General features: G+C 45.1%; 1 long non-coding RNA gene across 1 annotated transcript in view; it reads right to left on the bottom strand.

The window, feature by feature from the left end:
• Positions 1-17,933, bottom strand: part of LOC126412457 (uncharacterized) — a 599,592-nt gene that overhangs the window by 199,971 nt on the left and 381,688 nt on the right. The window contains exon 3 of the long non-coding RNA XR_007575288.1: positions 1,578-1,700. This is a non-coding gene — a long non-coding RNA (uncharacterized LOC126412457). The remainder of the gene's footprint in view (positions 1-1,577; positions 1,701-17,933) is intronic.

Raw genomic sequence — 17,933 nt, 5'->3', positions numbered from 1 at the left:
TCGGCTGTTTAATCATCGTGATGTAGCACACCGAAGAAACAATGGCTGAGTTCAAATGACTCAAATGGCTCTAAGCACTATGGGACTTAACATCTGAGGTCATCAGTCCTCTAGACTTAGAACTACCTAAACCTAACAATGGCTGGGGCGATTAGTTTTTTAACTCAGTGACGGATGTGTTTTCAGAAGATTCCGTTAGTGACAGAATAAAAAACGCGCATTTACATGAATAGGATACATGGATTTACTGATTCCGTTTCGTGTACTAGGTACTTAGCGACATTGCTTTGATTGTTTCGAAAGTTTTTATTTATATTCTTTGCTGGGAAAAACGAATTTATTAAGCTATATTTATGATACGGGTGTTTAGTCATTACATTTTTATTTTATTTTGTGTGCTAATGAAAGTGCCTAAAAAGCAGTTGAGTCTTCCTGAATACGTCAGAACAGCTAAAAGACTGAGGACTATGCGATCCCAAGAATCCAATGAAGATAGTGAGACGGGAGAACATGAGTCATTAGCTCGCTCTTTGGAAACCCCTTGGGAAAGCGAGGCAATACGTAACTCTGATAGGCGGAAGTTTTGACGGGAAGTGGCGCAGGTAAGCGAGTTTTTATACCTTGTGTACCACATATTCATAACAATTCACTTTCAAAGTGTTGGCTTGTAATATGTCACGACCGTAAATAAATCACGAGGACAGACGCTGTGTATTGCGAGCGCAAACTTCAGCGTCAGTTTCTTTTCGTTCTGGCAGCCCTGTGTGGTTCCCTCCCGTGTTAGTGAAGCAATCAAATGGTTCAAATGGCTCTGAGCACTATGGGACTCAACTGCTGAGGTCATTAGTCCCCTAGAACTTAGAACTAGTTAAACCTAACTAACCTAAGGACAACACAAACATCCATGCCCGAAGCAGGATTCGAACCTGCGACCGTAGCGGTCTTGCGGTTCCAGACTGCAGCGCCTTTAACCGCACGGCCACTTCGGCCGGCTAGTGAAGCAATCAAGCTGTTTTTCATGTCCCCAATCATATTACTTCAAACGTTCTATAGAAACAAGCTCTGTAAGTCCAAAACAAGTTCCATGTATACGGTCTTAGTCACAGTTGTCAATAGGTATCTGGGTAATGCATGTAGTAAGACATAAACATAGAATAGGTTTACCACAAGTATCAACGTCTCCGAACAGAGAACATCACACCAGATTCTCTTAACCGTATCTATAAAGCATGTTTAAAGCTTTCCAGTTTCTGATACCCGTGTTAGGCCTTGCATCTATCCTGGACGATATTCATTGTCAAGTAAATATTGTATAAACTGGTGAACGGTGCTACAGAAAAACAATCTTTCACTCAGCAACTTCATACGGACAAAGTAACTACATTCCTGAAATAACTTATTAGGAAGCAAGGCAAAATATGGATAGCTCCATTTGAAGAAAGGAGAAAATTGGAAAAAATGTTGTTATCTCTATATTTAATTATTATGACGTTGCCAATGACGATAAGGAAAATGGTCACCATCATTTCCATTACCATCACCATCACAACCATCATCACCACCACAATCTCAATCACCTTAATGTCCATCACCGCAGGTGTTCTCCCTGCGCAGATGGACCTGTTCCACGCCAGGGACTCTTACGTTCACTGAGGAATGTAAGATCCGAAGACGACGTCTTAAAAACTCGATCCAGTCACCTGAAAATAAAAATAAACAACTTCAATGCGATCGCGACTCTTTATATTGAAGCAAGTTGTAATGTTATACAGAACGCTATTTTTCCCATAACAATTTCCCAAAAAATTTTGAGGTGATAGTTTTGTTTTGATCCACCAGTGTTTGCTGAATCAGTGTCCACTTTCTGTAAGGCTGTTACCATAGATTTCGTTGAAACCGAGTCAAGTGTTTCGAATATCTATAAATCTCAGACAAATGATGAATAATATTGAGTGCCTCGTTCTATAATTTTGTTCGCAACTAGAAAATTGGTCACTGTAAAGTTTCTCTTAGTAATATACAAAGACTATTTCACAATTCTGTTGCAGACTGGTAGTGGACGGAGAGGGGAAGTAGCAGATAATAATTGTGATAAGAAACCTACAGCCAGAAATGTGCCAATAAGTTTGTAGATTGGGTCAGTTTCAAATCTCCCACTTCGCCGTTCGCACACAAGCTGAGAAGAGCACGCCGTCACCTGTCCCTGTTTTATTTATGACGTCACATACCGTGCCATAACCCGAGAAACTGATTCGTTCGCAAATAGGAGAGTCGACTGGGATGCCCCATGGACGCGCTGCACTCTCGACTTTGAATAGGACGTCCTTTGTCACTTAGAAGATTTCCCAACGACGAGTTGTAGAACAACCGTGCTTGTCATGGGCTCCTGCAGAGCACACAGGTGAGGCCACATTATCTCCACTCTGTGCGTACCGTGAAGTCGGAGATTTCAAAGTCATCCGACATTCAAACTTATTTTCCTCAAAACGGTACGTTTCTAGACAAGGAATTCTCATCAAAACTTGTTCTACGAAGATCCCTTTACGGCTCCCAGGATTATGTAACACGAATTGTGGAGGATGCTGTATGTAGAGGGTGAATCAAAACTCCATCGACAAACTTTCAGAGGTTGTCCAGGGATAACTCCTGCGAATTTTGCTTGAAGGGATCCATAGTCTCCGACGGCTTGTCACGGATTTATTGAATTTTGCTTGGTTTCTTGCCGTAATGGGTTTCGTATCTGTATTGCACTGAAGAATGTGCACAATAGTGCAGACGTCGACGGTAACCACTTTGGGTCTTGTTTCCGTTGGCGCACGGTACCTGCTGTTGACCTCAAGTTTGTATTCAGTACTGCTCGCTTCTGTCCACGGTTAAGTTTTCCGGCAGTGCAAGTTACACGCTAATGTGGTAAAAAGCTAAACTACAAACAGGTTTACTGATTAAGAGTTGACCGATATGCACCTCGTGTATGGGCTCACAGAATGCAATGGGACGGCGGCACAATGACGCTTTGGTGAGCTGTCGCTGCCCCAAAGGCAACCACTTAGCGGTAGTTTCGCATCAGTACACAATCGTCTATGAGAAACTGGATCCTATCGTGTTAGAGTGGAAGGTACTGGCTTGTAGAGTATGCTGGTACAGCCGATATGGAAGAGAATGTGTTACTCGCGATTGGTGGCAATCTTCCCTCTAGCATTCGTTACGTTACACGAGGTCTTGCGTGATTTCAATTAATATGAAGCGGTGTTTTGGCCCTCAGCTACGTACCCACATACTCAGAGGTCAAATATTAAAAGTTTTGGCTGGGTTCGTTGTCTAGTGGTTGGGATACGTAGCTGCCGCATTACAAGCCAATACTGCTGACTATAGAGTATACCATATGACTGTACACATGAACACTTATTGCAGTCGGTGGTCCAGCAATTAAATAAAATATAAGTTGAATTACAGGGAACAATAGATTCCTACTTCACGTAAGTAGTTATAAACAACAACACAGCTCGCGAAATATTCACTTATAAACTACGTCTTCATTGCAGAAGCCACGGAAATCTCACAAGTGCACTAGTCGGCACTACGAAATATTTCTATCTCCCGCGGCCATGCGCAAACCGCTCCACACCCTCCAAGTCTCTCCAGCTACCGTCCCCCGCGCCGCACTGTTCAGAACTCTCCGTGTCCCGTGCCGTACTGTCCCTCGCGCTGCATCGTTCAGAACTGCCTCCCCCACTTCCATACATTCTCACCACGTGTCCTTTTTGGATCGATCGCCTGTGACTGGTTAGAGTGCTCCCGCCCTGTCTCCAAGCCAACACACATCTACATCTACACCTACGTGATTACTCTGCTATTCACAATAAAGTGCCTGGCAGAGGGTTCAGTGAACCACCTTCATGCTGTCTCTTAACCGTTTCACTCTCGAAAGGCACGCGGGAAGAATGAGTACTTAAATTTTTCTGTGCGAGCCCTGATTTCTATTATTTTATTGTGACGATGATTTCTCCCTATGTAGGTGGGTGCCAACAGAATGTTTTCGCAATCGGAGGAGAAATCTGGTGATTGAAATTTCATGAGAAGATCCCGTCGCAAAGAAAAACGTCTTTGTTTTAATGATTGCCACTCCAATTCACGTATCATGTCTGTGACACATTTCCCCTATTTCGCGATAATACAAAACGAGCTGCCCTTCTTTGTACTTTCTCGGTGTCATACGTCAGTCCCGCACAGCAATTCTCCAGAATAGGGCGGACAAGCGTGCTGTAAGCAGTCTCTTTAGTAGACCTGTTGCACCTTTTAAGTGTTCTGCCAATGAATCGCAGTCTTTGGTTTGCTCTACCCACAATATTATCTATGTGATCGTTCCAGTTTAGGTTATTTGTAATTGTAATCCGTAATGAAACACATTCGAAATACTGGATTTACATTTAAACAACTTAAAATTAGATAAATATTCCTATGGCTGGACCATAAACACGCTCTAACACACATTATTAAATACATAAATAGATTAAATAAACATGTATCAAAGGAATAGGACAGAAGTAATCCAGTAGCCTAATGTCTCTGTGCTTTCTAAAACACAGTAAATATTTGACTAATTTGTTCATGAATAGTATATATCGGATATAAACAAAGACGTAGACCAGTAAATATATTTATATACATGCTGCTACCGTTCTTTCGTGTCACTATGAGGTACTTACGGCCTGACGTTATCGTTAGTAATCGCCCACTTTTACCTCCAACAGCTCATGTACTGTTCAAGTTTCATGCCTGTAATTTATAGCAATTTAGGTTTATACTAAGATGGTATCTGTTCTTTCGGACAAGTCCGAAACCATCGGTGACCCTGCAGCTCGTTAGAATGAAATTACAATGAAATGAACACCCTTAGCTGCTTACAGGCGTTGACATACGTCAACGGGGACAGATGAAAATGTGTGCCCCGGCCGGGACTCGAACCCGCGATCTCCTGCTTACATGGCAGACACTCTACCCATCTGAGCCACCGAGGACACAGAAGATAGCGCGACTGCAGGGATTTAGGGATTTATCTCTGGCACGCCTCTCGCGAAACCCACATTCTCAACATAGGCGGGGGCACTACGAATGTAGTATGGGACTATATGTTGAGAATGTGGGTTTCGCGGGAGGCGTGCCAGAGAAAAATCCCTGCAGTCGCGCTATTCTCTGTGTCCTCGGTGGCTCAGACGGATGCCGGCACGGTAGCTCAGCGTGTTCGGTCAGAGAGCCGGGTGGCGTCTGTAATAAAAAAACAGAGTGGAAGGATCAACCACCGAACTTGAACAGGATGTCTTGCGACGTACGCAACGACCAAACACAACGATTAAAAAAAAAAATTGGATAGAGAGTCTGCCATGTAAGCAGGAGATCCGGGGTTCGAGTCCCGGTAGGGGCAAACATTTTCATCTGTCCCCGTGGACGTATGTCGACGCCTGTAAGCAGCTAAGGGTGTTCATTTCATTGTAATTTAGGTTTATACTAATAGCTTTCTAAAGACATGTCGATCGACAAAATCGAATGAACCGTAGAGATTTTGGAAATTCGTTGCTGGGTGTTACTTGTATAATTTATCGTCAGGCACTAAACTTTAAACCAATAAAGATATTGAAAATCTTATTACGCCATCAGAATCGTCGTGCAAATAATGGTAAGGTACATGTTTCTTTTTGAGGTATCATGATTCATCTGGCTACTATTAATTTCTATACGAAATGTGAAATGTCTGCCATTAAGGTTTCACCAAGTCCGCCATCTTTGGCACTCCCGGCAAGTCTCCTTCATTGACAAAGCATCACCGTGGAATTCCCAGCCACACGGTCCCTGGACCCCGGCTAACATTCAGCACCACGTGGTCGCCGACGAGCTACTGCCCGCCGAGAGGCCCCAGCGCGGCCACGCCAACTCCTAACTTAGAATATTTTCAGGGCGCCACAACTCGCCAGTACCTCACAGTCTGAACACAACCCAACCAACTGTTTTGAGAGCCTTACATGAATAAAAATTGCACCCTTATTATACACGGAAGGTGTAATCATTGTAGCCATCGGAATTGTCATTTCGAGTGTCATTTGCAAACTGGTTGCTTCATCAATTTCCCTACTTTCGCGTTGTCTTCAGGCGAGGCAAGAGAGGGCGTGCACAACAGTTGAAATAGTTGTGTATGTTATGATGAGGATCCGCTCACACTGATGTGTCGATCCTAGCAATAGACGTTTGCTGTGGATGTATGGGCTGGTAACGATATTGTAGCGTATTTGATTGGTAATCAAAACCTCAACCGTACCGTGTTCGAAACCAGCCACCGCTTAATTTTGATTAATAATCAGCATTGACGGCCGCAAACTTCCAGCACAGAAGTCACCCACATCCTGCCAACCGCCTTCTCAAAGAGAGTGGAGGAGGTTCAGGGCACTCTCTTGTCCTAGGGGTGGGAAACTGCCCCTAAAGGCGGAAGAACCTGCCCTGATCAACGGCATGGGCATGCAGAAGTCAATGGAAACCATTGCATTAAAGACACATAAAGTGTATCCACAGGACATGTGACCTGTAACTGAAAAAGTGACATGATGACCAGTCCATTAACAAAAAGTTTCCGGATTGGTTCCCCATTCGGATCTCCAGGAGGAGGCTGCCAGGTGGAGGTCGTCATGAGAAAAGGATTGACTAACCAACGAAAGGATGACGTTCTATGAATCGGGGCGTGGAATGTCAGAAGCTTGAATGTGATAGGGGAGCTTGAAAGTCTGAAAAGGGAAATTCATAGGCTCAAGCTAGATATAGTAGGGTTCAGTAAAGTGAAATGGAAAGAAGACAAGGATTTCTGGTCAGACGAGTATAGGGTGATATCAACAGCAGCAGAAAATGGTACAACGTGAGTAGGATTCCTTATGAATAGGAAGGAAGGGTAGAGAGTGCGTTAAGGAGAACAGTTCAGTGATACGATCGTTCTTATCAGAATCGACAGCAAACCAACACCAACAACGATAGTTCAGGTACACATGACGACTTCGCAAGCTGAAGATGAGGAGACAGAGAAAATTGTGAAATAAATAACTTGTACAGACATCGGTGAATGTGATGTCGTTAAAAAACTTAGATAATGTTGTGGAGAAAGTGAACCAAAGACTACGATTTATCACCAGAACACTTAGAAAATGCAACACGTCTACTAAAGACACAGCCTGTCCGTCCTCTTCTGGAGTACTGCTGGGTGGCGTGGGATTGACGGAGGACATGGAAAAAGTTCAAAGAAGGGTAGCTCGTTTTGTATTATAGCGAAGTAGGGGAGAGAATTCTATGGATAAGTTGCATTGTTAGTTGAGCAGAGAGTTTCACAGTGAATGGACCGTTGTTAAGAAGTTGCAAACTGTGTTATTTTGGGTTGTGTCGTTCTTTGAACTGGCCACTAAATAGCAGCATCACACTTCTATTTGGGTTACTTTAGTCAATCAAAGTAAGCGTAGGACTGCTTTAAATGATCATTTCAAGGAATTTTACGTTACGTCAGTTTTAATGAATGAACTGAAATGTTCCATATCTGAGCTTTTGTCCTAAAAAGTTTGTGATTTTCTACTTCAATGATTGCTAGCCATTCTAAGTAAAGAGGATATCCTTTGCTGAAGTGTGATTTGTAGTATTTTCGATGATGTATGGTTGTTATTTTGAGTTGTTTCACAATAGAAGAATTATTTTAACGTTCTCAGTTGCTTCGGTTTTCAAGAAGTAGAGTAGGCCGGCCGCTGTGGCCGAGCGGTTCTAGGCGCTTCAGTCCGGAACCACGAGACTGCTACGGTCGCAGGACCGAATCCTGCCTCGGGCATGGGTGTGTGTGATGTCCTTAGGTTAGTTAGGTTTAAGTAGTTCTTGAAGTCTAGGGGACTGATGACCTCAGATATTAAGTCCCGTAGTGCTTAGAGCCATTTGAAGTAGAGCACGATGTTTTGAGTTGTGTCATTTTTCAAGAATATACTCATCTTTTCTGTTTGCTTCTCGTGGAGAATAATGATGTTGTCATATTGCAGGAAAATAAGGAGAAGGGACATTATGCTAATCTGAAAAGTGAGTGGAGAATAATGATGTTGTCATATTGCAGGAAAATAAGGAGAAGGGACATTACGCTAATCTGAAAAGTGAGTGACCGCGCGGTCATGGATTGCGTGGCCCTTCCCGCCGGAGGTTCGAGTGAGGCTTGGGTGTGTGTGTTGTTCTTAGCATACCTTAGCTTAAGTTACTTTACGTAGTGCGTAAGTTTACGGACCGATGACCTCAGCAGTTTGGTCCCTTAGGAATTCACACACAGCTGAATATTTTGAACGCCCATGAAACAAATCCGAATGGTGAGGTAGCAAACGAAGAACATAATAAAATACTTCACCAACTACATTGCCATAGAAATGCGTCACGCGTAATGAATTCCTATAATGAAATAGGGATCAACTGTTGCTGCTACCAGTTCCGATGGGGTTCATTGAAGTGACATACGTACTGTTACAAACAGATCAGAATGTTGATTGTTTAAAGCTTACTCTAACCAGTTTCTTCTGCCTGAAAAATCTCGATAAAAATATCATTCCAAAGAATTCTTATAAAGATGTTCACAGATTAGCTGAATATTTGAACTGTTCTTTATAATTCCAACAGTTTAACGTCTGATAACTGTTCGATTAGTATAACGCTAAATGACAGACTATCATTTGACTTAAGAGTATAGGTCTGCGTTTGTGAAAGGTTTGGTTAAATCTTCGTTTGCAGCAAAGAACACCAAAAACCTAACCTACGCAATACGCAAGGTAATTAGAAATTAAACATTAATAAGCACAAATGGAACATTAAAAGTGACAGACTTATAGGATTTATTTTAGAAAACTGTCAAAACTCTAAATAATAAAAAGCCATATGCAAGGTGACAGAAGTCATGAAAGTGTCCCATTACTCCTTTAACTTCAGCATACAGCTGTTTATTGTTTAGAGTTTTGACTATTATCGAGTTGGACCTCCTTTTGCCCAGTGTAGCGCAGCAAGTCGACGTGGCGTGGTCTGAAGACGCTGGAAGTTTCTGGCAGAAATACTGAGCCACACTGCCACTATAGCCTCCTACAATTGCCGGTGCAAGATTTTGTACACGAACTGACCTCTAGATTACGTCCCATAAATTTTCAGTGCGATTGATGTCGGGCGATCTGGGTGGACAACTCAGTCGCTCTAATAGCCAGGAATGCTCTTGAAACCAATCGCCAACGATTGTGGCCTGGTGACATGGCGCATTGTCATCCACATCATGAAATCTATGGATGGTTCAAACTGGTCTCCAAGTAGCAGAGCAGAACATGACCATTTCCAGTTAATGATAGGTTAAGCTGGACCAGTGGACTCAGACAAGTAAACACAGCCCACACTATTACAGAGACAACCCCAGATTGCACAGTGACTTGCAGAAAACTTAGGTCTTTGGCTTCGTGGGGTCTGTCCCAGTCTCGAACCCTACCACCAGCTCTTACCAACGGTAATCAGGACTCATCTGACCACGACGCAGTTCTCCAGTCGTCTGGGGTCAAACCGATATGGTCACGAGCCCAGGAGAGGCGGTGCAGGCGATGTGGTGCTGTTAGCAAAGGGACTCTCGTCGGTCGTATGCTGTCATAGCCCATTAACGACGACTTTCACCGCACTGCCCTAACGGATACGCTGTTCGTACATCCTATATTGATTTCTGCTATTATTTCTCGCAGTTTTGCTTATCTATTAGCACTGAGAACTTGACGCAAACGCCGCTTCCCTCGATCGTTAAGTGGAGGCCGCCGGCCACTGCTTTGTACGAGCTGAGAAGTAATCCCAGACATTTGGTATTCTCGGCACACTCTTGACACTGTGGATCTCAAAATATTGAATTCCCTAATGATCTCCGTAAAGTCTCGTGCGTCTAGCTCCAACTACCATTCCGGGTTCAGTGTATTACGAGGGTCACTCCAAAAGAAATTCACACTATATTTTTTTAAATCTATCATTTATTCTACAGCTTTGAAAGTTTTACAGTGTGTAGATACATCCTTTAGGAACAATATTTTCATTTCTCCACATAGTTTCCATCTCTCTCTCTCAACTGCCTTACACCATCTTGGAACCAGCGCCTGTATACCCGCATGGTAAAATTCTGGGCCAAACTGTTGGGGCCACTGTTTGGCAGCGTGCACAAGGGAGTCATCATCTTCAAACCTAGTTCCACGAAGAGAGCCTTTCAGTTTCCCAAAGAGATGATAGTCACATGGAGCCGGGTCAGGTCTGTAAGGCAGGTGTTTCAGTGTTGTCCGGCCGAGTTTTGTGATCTCTTCCACGGTTTTTTGACTGACATATGGCCGTGCATTGTCGTGCAACAGCAAAACATCCTGCTTTTGCCGATGTGGTCGAACACGACTCAGTCGAGCTTGAAGTTTCTTCAGTGTCGTCACACGTGCATCAGAATTTATGGTGGTCCCACGTGGCATGATGTCCACAAGCAAGAGTCCTTTGGAATCGAAAAACACCGTAGCCATAACTTTTGAAGCAGAAGGTGTGGTTTTGAATTTTTTTTTTCTTAGGTGAATTTGCATGATGCCACTCCATTGATTGGATCTTCGTCTCTGGTGAAAAATGATGGAGCCATGTTTCGTCACCTGTCACAATTCTTCCAAGAAATTCATCTCCACCATTCTCGTACTGTTCCAAAAGTTCGCTGCATACCGTTTTTCTTGTTTCTTTGTGAGCCACTGTCAACATCCTGGGAACCCACCTGGCACAAGCCTTTTTTAACGCCAACACTTTCAGTATTCTGCAAACACTTCCTCCCCCTATCCCAACGTAGCGTGACAATTTGTTCACTGTGATGCGTCTGTCAGCTGTCACCAATTCGTTAACCCTCTGCACATTGTCTGGAGTGTCTGCAGTACGAGCCTTGCCACTGCGAGGACAATCCTCAATATTGCCGTGCGCACTTTCATCACGTAACCTGCTTGCCCACCGACTAACTATACTGCGATCGACAGCAGCATCTCCATACACCTTGTTCAACCTCTTGTGGATGTTTCCCACTGTCTCGTTTTCACAGCACAGGAATTTTATGACAGCACGTTGCTTCTGACGAACGTAAAGTGTAGCAGCCATCTTGAAGACATGCTGTGACGGCGCCACTCACGGGAACAGGTTGAACTAAGTTTGAAAACAAGCGGGAATGATGTATCTACACACTGTAAAACCTTCACACATGCAGAATGAAAACTGTATTTTTACAAAAATAGTGCGCATTTCTTTTGGAGTGACCCTCATAATTCCCGTCGTCAGACCTTTTCACGTGAATCATATGAGTACAAATGACTGCTCCTATACTGCGCTGCCCTTTTATACCTTGTTTACGCGACACTAGGGTGACCAGATGCAATTGTTTAAAAAGGAGGACAAACAGCTTCGAAAAGGAGGACGAAGGAAGAAAAAAGAGGACACATCAAACGGGTCAACTGCAGAAAAGGATACCACTCGTCAGCTTTGGACAAGTCACATGTCTGCCGGGAATTACCGGTAAAACTAGTAGTTAATTGTTACTGATGGCCAGGTGGTCGTTAACTTAACAATATAAAAACAATTAAAAACATTGATTGTGGTGACAGTGTGGCGTCAGTTGTTTTATTATGTCAACAACACGGAATTGTTTACAAAGCGAAAAACATAAGACCATTCACCTCCCTTCATTCGACGCACCGCTACCAACATCTACAATTCAAGAAGCAGCTGACCACATGTAAACTGCACTGTAACCTTCCGAATACAAACAAATTGAATGACCATAAAACAATGAAATAAAACCATGACAGTTAATCTGTCGAGTTATTTCTTACCTTTATTGGCCACTGAGACGTACGTTCCAGCTCCACATATCTTACATTCCGATTCAAATTCATTTTTCCCTTTCTTGAAAGCCGGATATTTGCAGGAAAGGACATCAGAAAATGTACACTTTCGTTTAGGTTGGTTGGTTGGTTGGTTTCGGGGAAGAGACCAAACAGCGAGGTCATCGGTCTCATCGGATTAGGGAAGGACGGAGAAGGAAGTCGGCCGTGCCCTTTCAAAGGAACCATCCCGGCATTTGCCTGGAGTGATTTAGGGAAATCACGGAAAACCTAAATCAGGATGGCCGGACGCGGGACTGAACTGTCGTCCTCCCGAATGCGAGTCCAGTGTGCTAGTCACTGCGCCACCTCGCTCGGTACTTTCGCTTAGGCATAGCCAAATACACTCCTGGAAATGGAAAAAAGAACACATTGACACCGGTGTGTCAGACCCACCATACTTGCTCCGGACACTGCGAGAGGGCTGTACAAGCAATGATCACACGCACGGCACAGCGGACACACCAGGAACCGCGGTGTTGGCCGTCGAATGGCGCTAGCTGCGCAGCATTTGTGCACCGCCGCCGTCAGTGTCAGCCAGTTTGCCGTGGCATACGGAGCTCCATCGCAGTCTTTAACACTGGTAGCATGCCGCGACAGCGTGGACGTGAACCGTATGTGCAGTTGACGGACTTTGAGCGAGGGCGTATAGTGGGCATGCGGGAGGCCGGGTGGACGTACCGCCGAATTGCTCAACACGTGGGGCGTGAGGTCTCCACAGTACATCGATGTTGTCGCCAGTGGTCGGCGGAAGGTGCACGTGCCCGTCGACCTGGGACCGGACCGCAGCGACGCACGGATGCACGCCAAGACCGTAGGATCCTACGCAGTGCCGTAGGGGACCGCACCGCCACTTCCCAGCAAATTAGGGACACTGTTGCTCCTGGGGTATCGGCGAGGACCATTCGCAACCGTCTCCATGAAGCTGGGCTACGGTCCCGCACGCCTTTAGGCCGTCTTCCGCTCACGCCCCAACATCGTGCAGCCCGCCTCCAGTGGTGTCGCGACAGGCGTGAATGGAGGGACGAATGGAGACGTGTCGTCTTAACGATGAGAGTCGATTCTGCCTTGGTGCCAATGATGGTCGTATGCGTGTTTGGCGCCGTGCAGGTGAGCGCCACAATCAGGACTGCATACGACCGAGGCACACAGGGCCAACACCCGGCATCATGGTGTGGGGAGCGATCTCCTACACTGGCCATACACCACTGGTGATCGTCGAGGGGACACTGAATAGTGCACGGTACATCCAAACCGTCATCGAACCCATCGTTCTACCATTCCTAGACCGCCAAGGGAACTTGCTGTTCCAACAGGACAATGCACGTCCGCATGTATCCCGTGCCACCCAACGTGCTCTAGAAGGTGTAAGTCAACTACCCTGGCCAGCAAGATCTCCGGATCTGTCCCCCATTGAGCATGTTTGGGACTGGATGAAGCGTCGTCTCACGCGGTCTGCACGTCCAGCACGAACGCTGGTCCAACTGAGGCGCCAGGTGGAAATGGCATGGCAAGCCGTTCCACAGGACTACATCCAGCATCTCTACGATCGTCTCCATGGGAGAATAGCAGCCTGCATTGCTGCGAAAGGTGGATATACACTGCACTAGTGCCGACATTGTGCATACTCTGTTGCCTGTGTCTATGTGCCTGTGGTTCTGTCAGTGTGATCATGTGATGTATCTGACCCCAGGTGACGTGCAGGTTTCCCCTTCCTGGGACAATGAATTCACGGTGTTCTTATTTCAATTTCCAGGAGTGTATGTTACGTAACTCACTCGGTTAAAAATTACACTCACAAATCAAAGCGAAGATACGAAACGAAAATTTTAAATAATGGAGATTTGCATTCGCTTATAGGTCGATCAACGATAACATCGACGATCCTGGTGCCACCTACTAACACCGCCTTCGTGCGTGTTTATCACGAAGGCTGTGCCAAAAGTTAAAGCATTTAAGAAAAGAACAATAGAACGGGACGAATTGTAAATTTAACTGTATTACGCTCAACTTTGCGAAAAAGCCGGACACTGTAAACATCAATGGTTCAAATGGCTCTGAGCACTATGGGACTTAACATCTATGGTCATCAGTCCCCTAGAACTTAGAACTACTTAAACCTAACTAACCTAAGGACATCACACACATCCATGCCCAAGGCAGGATTCGAACCTGCGACCGTAGCAGTCGCGCGGCTCCGGACTGAGCGCCTAGAACCTGTAAACATCCGCCCGGACCCCGGACAAAGAGCTAAAAAGGAGGACATGTCCGGATTAATCCGGACGTCTGGTCACCCTACCGGCTTGACTACAGCTTTCAGTACAGCTGCATATCGCCATACCAGGAGTTTTGTGACCGCAGTGTTTGTCTGATAAAGTCAACAAAAGTGATATAACTAAAATATAGGGCATTTCTTTGGAGTTAATGCTAGAAATTACTAGCACACAATTTGATCTTGGTATTTTGTCCGTTGTCGTTAGTGCTGAAAATTTGTCTGTGTTAATAATATGTGGTTATTGCCAAAAAAGTTTATTCCTGATTTATGAAAAACTTGACATTTGCGTTGTGCTGCTTTTGTAGCCAAGAAGCCAAGTAGCCTTATTGTACGACGAACAGCCGGCCGAAGTGGCCGTGCGGTTAAAGGCGCTGCAGTCTGGAACCGCAAGACCGCTACGGTCGCAGGTTCGAATCCTGCCTCGGGCATGGATGTTTGTGATGTCCTTAGGTTAGTTAGGTTTCACTAGTTCTAAGTTCTAGGGGACTAATGACCTCAGCAGTTGAGTCCCATAGTGCTCAGAGCCATTTGAACCATTTGTACGACGAACGCATGACCTTGAGAGTACCCCACGAAATAATCTCGAGATCTACATCTACATCTACATGATTACTCTGCAATTCACATTTAAGTGCTTGGCAAAGGGTTCATCGAACTACAATCATACTATCTCTCTACCATTCCACTCCCGAACAGCGCGCGGGAAAAACGAACACCTAAACCTTTCTGTTCGAGCTCTGATTTCTCTTATTTTATTTTGATGATCATTCCTACCTATGTAGGTTGGGCTCAACAAAATATTTTCGCATTCGGAAGAGGAAGTTGGTGACTGAAATTTCGTAAATAGATCTCGCCGCGACGAAAAACGTCTTTGCTTTAATGACTTCCATCCCAACTCGCGTATCATATCTGCCACACTCTCTCCCCTATTACGTGATAATACAAAACGCGCTGCCCTTTTTTGCACCCTTTCGATGTCCTCCGTCAATCCCACCTGGTAAGGATCCCACAGCGCGCAGCAATATTCTAACAGGGGACGAACGAGTGTAGTGTAAGCTGTCTCTTTAGTGGACTTGTTGCATCTTCTAAGTGTCCTGCCAATGAAACGCAGCCTTTGGCTCGCCTTCCCCAAAATATTATCTATGTGGTCTTTCCAACTGAAGTTGTTCGTAATCTCAACACCCAGGTACTTAGTTGAATTGACAGCCTTGAGAATTGTACTATTTATCGAGTAATCGAATTCCAACGGATTTCTTTTGGAACTCATGTGGATCACCTCACACTTTTCGTTATTTAGCGTCAACTGCCACCTGCCACACCATACAGCAATCTTTTCTAAATCGCTTTGCAACTGATACTGGTCTTCGGATGACCTTACTAGACGGTAAATTACAGCATCATCTGCGAACAACCTAAGAGAACTGCTCAGATTGTCACCCAGGTCATTTATGTAGATCAGGAACAGCAGAGGTCCCAGGACGCTTCCCTGGGGAACACCTGATATCACTTCAGTTTTACTCGATGATTTGCCGTCTATTACTACGAACTGCGACCTTCCTGACAGGAAATCACGAATCTAGTCGCACAACAGAGACGATACCCCACAAGCCCGGAGCTTGATTAGAAGTCGCTTGTGAGGAACGGTGTCAAAAGCATTCCGGAAATCCAGAAATACGGAATCAACCTGAGATCCCCTGCCGATAGCGGCCATTACTTCGTGCGAATAAAGAGCTAGCTGCGTTGCACAAGAACGATGTTTTCTGAAACCATGCTGATTACGTATTAATAGATCGTTCCCTTCGAGGTGATTCATAATGTTTGAATACAGTATATGCTCCAAAACCCTACTGCAAACCGACGTCAATGATATAGGTCTGTAGTTCGATGGATTACTCCTATTACCCTTTTTAAACACTGGTGCGACCTGCGAATTTTTCCAATCTGTGGGCACAGATCTATCGGTGAGCGAGCGGTTGTATATGATTGCTAAGTAGGGAGCTATTGTATCGGCGTAATCTGAAAGGAACCTAATGGGTATACAATCTGGACCCGAAGAGTTGCCCGTATCAAGCGATTTGAGTTGCTTCGCAACCCCTAAGGTATTTACTTCTAAGGAACTCATGCTAGCAGCTGTTCGTGTTTCAAATTCTGGAATATTCCATTCGTCTTCCCTGGTGAAGGAATTTCTGAAAACTGCGTTCAATAACATTCCTTTGGTACTTGGTAGGTACTGCTGTAGGCAGTAGGACGGCAGCGTGGTTCTGCTCCGGTGACCGGCTTTACGCGTTCCGCGTGCGCGCACGCTAGTCATGGGCAGAGCGGCGCGCGGCCACGGCGTGGCAGCCGGCGCGTGCACTGCCGACGCAGATAAGCAGACACTGATAAGCGGCGTGACGCGGCGGCCGGGCCCGTATCGCCGACCGCGGCTGCACCGCCAGGCCGACCCACTGAGCCAGCGGCCACGCAATATGCTCGTCGCTGCCACGTTACAACATCTTCACATACGTTCGCCTGAAGTTTGGACTCACGGAAACTGATTCACATCATAAGTTTAAAGTGATAGACACCCAGTGGGAGGGGGCGGGGGCGAGGACGGTATGCGCAGTTGTGGTCCGCGCCATAGGTTACACAGGTCCGGAAAAAAAGAAAGAAAAAATTTAAAATTGTTTGAAATTTGGTAACTGACTTTTATGTACTTTTCAGTGCTGATTTCAAAAATGCAATCCTTTTTTTTCCATCCCGTCAGGTTTTTCTCACAAAAAAGGGGTACAATAACAAAATTCGAGAAATTTATCACTTTTTTCAGACGTTATAAAATTTTATTAATAAAACATGTTCTAAAATTTCCAGTACACTTACCTTTCTCTTTAAGCTCGTAAGTCCTTGGTTCAAATGGCTCTAAGCACTAACATCAGAGGTCATCAGTCCCCATGAACTTAGAACTACTTAAACCTAACTAACCTAAGCACATCACAAACAACCATGCCCCAGGCAGGACTCGAACCTGCGACCGTAGTGGTCGCGCGGTTCCAGACTGTAGCTCCTAGAACCGCTCGGCCACTCCGGCCGGCTCATAAGTCCTTGTAATAACGCTTTCGCTTTCTATCGAAGCTTCTTTTATTGCTTTTCCAGCTGTGGACTCGTTGAGGATCATCTCTTTTTATCATCCAGCAGTAGTCCGCTATCATGTTGACGTTCCATCTTCCTTGATATCTTCTTTCCATTTGTTTGCCGGCCGGAGTGGCCGTGCGGTTCTAGGCGCTACATTCTGGAGCCGAGTGACCGCTACGGTCGCAGGTTCGAATCCTGCCTCGGGCATGGATGTGTGTGATGTCCTTAGGTTAGTTAGGTTTAATTAGTTCTAAGTTCTAGGCGACTGATGACCTCAGATATTAAGTCGCATAGTGCTCAGAGCCATTTTTTCCATTTCTTTGATGTCTTGGTGGAATCTTTCGCCCTGTTTTTCATTTACCTACTACACCAAGGTTTGCAGGGAAGTAGTCAAGATGTGAGTGGACAAAATGAACTTTAATGCTCATGTTGCAGCCCAGCTTCTTAAAGTTGTCGAGCATGTCTGCGACGGTTGTCTTGTAGTTTGGAGCTCTTTTGTTTCCTAGGAAACCGGTAAAAACTAATTTAAAAGAAGTCCGCGCTGCCTTTTCTTTTGTTTCCATTTTGTCCACAAAGTTGGGATCTGTCATGAGGTTTCTAATGTC

This window comes from Schistocerca serialis, chromosome 7, assembly GCF_023864345.2.
Source record: "Schistocerca serialis cubense isolate TAMUIC-IGC-003099 chromosome 7, iqSchSeri2.2, whole genome shotgun sequence".
NCBI classification, from domain to species: domain Eukaryota; kingdom Metazoa; phylum Arthropoda; class Insecta; order Orthoptera; family Acrididae; genus Schistocerca; species Schistocerca serialis.
Note: the sequence above shows the minus strand (reverse complement) of the source record. Positions and strands in the feature narration are given on the sequence as shown.